Source organism: Tupaia chinensis, unplaced genomic scaffold (genome assembly GCF_000334495.1).
Source record: "Tupaia chinensis unplaced genomic scaffold, TupChi_1.0 Scaffold144099_1, whole genome shotgun sequence".
In the NCBI taxonomy this organism is placed as follows: Eukaryota; Metazoa; Chordata; class Mammalia; order Scandentia; family Tupaiidae; genus Tupaia; species Tupaia belangeri.
The window spans coordinates 2,312,140-2,314,863 of NW_006203953.1; positions in this window are offsets into that span (position 1 = coordinate 2,312,140).

Sequence of the window (2,724 nt, forward strand, 5' to 3'; positions counted from 1 at the left end):
TATCTAGTACTTCTCGTATACTATTCTCAAATTTTTGGGCCATTTCCTCAGTCTTTGTGGTGGATTTTTCTAGGCCAGCCATTTTCTCTTCTACATCTGAGATTCTATTTTCTGAATTATCTAGTCTGCTTTTTATACTTTCAAGGAAGATTTTGACTTCTTGTATTATAGACTTCATCTCTAGCAGTTCCGTTTGAGGCTTTTGTAAAGTATGTAATTCTTCTTTTAGATCTTGGAAGATTTTCCTCATCTCCTGGAACTCGTCAACTTCTTTCTCCTTTCTCTTTAGCAGTTCATTATCTCTCTTCTCTTCCATCTCTGTTAGCTTCGACATTATGAATGCTCTAAATTCCTTATCAGACATTTCCATGATTTTCACCGAACTGCTTGTGGATGAAGAAGAGTTACTCTTTTCCCTTGGAGGAGAGGTATTTTCTTGTTTTCCCATATTTCTCGTGATCCAGCGGTGATTTCTTGTCATCTGATGGATGGTGTGTTTCTTTCAAATTCTTGAAGTTCAGCCGCTAGCTCGTTTGCTGGAGGCTGAATTATCAGTAGAAAATCTTTATTCCCTGAAATACCTAGTTCGCTGGAGCCACGTGGAACCTTCTTCTGAAGGCCCGGCCTCTTCTGCCGCTAGCTCATTTGCTGGAGGCTGAATTATCCTAATAGGGCAAATCTTGGCACAATTTAAATCAGGCAGTTGTCCTGAGTCTGGACAACCCCGACCAGCCTCGTGGTCATCTCGGCGCAGTCAGTAGAATGGGAAGTGAGGTAGAGAAGTCACTGGTTACATTCTGAAGTTTGTCCACATGAACACGGTTTAAAAGGCAGGAAGCCTGTGATTGACTGAAACCCAGATGCTGTGATTGGCTGTAACCTAGCAACCAGTTCAGAAAAAAAGTAGGATTTCAGCTTATCCGTAAGAATCAAAGTGTGGGAGTACAGTGGCTGTTATAGGCCAATGTAAGTTTAATTTAACAATGGATTTCTTTTTTTTTTTTTTGCATGAAGTAAACACATACTTTAATTCCACTTTTCCCACAAAATTCTTGGCAAGAGACCGTGTGGGAATCCAGCGCCTTAACCACTACGCCACCTGTTGGCCCCAATTTGTTTTGTTTTAAACCACTGTGTTTGTGATAATGTGTCGTAGCAGCAATTGGAAACTAATACAAGAACACGTACTAGGCTGTGCACTTGGGAATGAGGGCACCATCATTTACGACCAGAACAAGGGCAGCCTCTGAACAGAACACCCACTTTGGGGCAGTGGAGTCCAGCAGGTGAAGGTGGAGTGAAGGCAGCAGGTGGAGGGAAGGGCTTTGGCAACGGGCTGATGATTTCGAATATAAAATCAGGTAAGTTAGTCTGTTGTTTAGTAAGAAATACTATTAACCTTCAAGACTTCTGAAAATTAGACAATATCACAATGGTTAAAAGTATGGATTGGGACCAGCAGATGGCATAATGGTTACGTTGCCAGACTCCCATGTAGTTGAATGCAGTTTGATTCCTGGACTTGTCAGCTTAAAACTCACACTGGGCGTGTGTGCATCTGGGCCCAAAATCCCAAGAGGAGAATGGAGGAAGGATTGCAGCATGACCATCCCCTTGAGGGGTGATTTCTTGCTTTCTGTCTCTCTGTCTCTCTCTCTCTGTCTCTTCAGTGAGCACATGTACCCTATAGAAAAAAAATCTCTAAAAGATTTTTTTTTAAGTTTGAGTTTTGGGGGCTAGCAGATAGTGTAGCAGTTACGTTGCTGGACTTCCATATCGCTGACCACTGTTTGAGTCTCAGACTTGGCCTGAAACTCATGTTGGGCCCATGTGTGTGTGTGTGCCCAAGATCCCAGGAGAACAGAAGAGAAGGGATTGCAGCATGGCCCTCTCCTCTCAGGGATGATTTCTCACTTTCCCTCTCACTGTCTCTGTCTCTCTAGTAAGCACACGTGCCCTAAGGCAAACAATCTCTAAAACACAAACACATGGTTTTGGGGTTGTAGTAAGCCTAACTCAAGTCCTCTGGTTCAACACTTGATGACTAATCATGTGGATTTTACTGTGACCTCTCTAAAGTTTCCACAGTTGTAACAACACAGGGTTAGGAACAGTGTTGTCGTCCTAGGGGTGTCAGGAGAATTACAGGTATATGATGCAATACAGTACATGCAATGGTATATGTGAATGTATGTATGGAATCTCTTCTCTATAGATGACAAGTCACAATCCTTAGACATGTGTACAAATGTTCATTCATTTACTCATTTAGGAATTAGTTCATTTTCATTCTGGAACAGGCACTTTAAAAGTATCCAGACTGGGGCCAGCAAGTGGCATGGTGGTTGAGGTGCTCAACTCCCACATGGCTCACCGTGGTTCAAGTCCTGGACCTGGTGGCTTATTTTCTTACTTTCTCTCATTCATCTGTCTCTGGTGAGTACATATGCCCTATAGCATATTTTAAAAATTATAAAAATAAACCAATTTTTTGAAAAAATTGTTTGGACTGTAGCAGATAAGACCTCTACCCTTATGGAGGAGGTGTTCTGATCCCCCTTCTCTCTTTGTTGAAAACGAGTCTGATTGTCTGGTAAGTTCACATTTCCGAAGTCACTGCTTCAGCCTGAAGTGTGAGTATCTTCTAAGAGAAATTCCACATGTGACTTGGGGGAGTTGTCCTGGTAACACGCCATCCTTGCAGGCTGCACAGTGTGGCTGCTC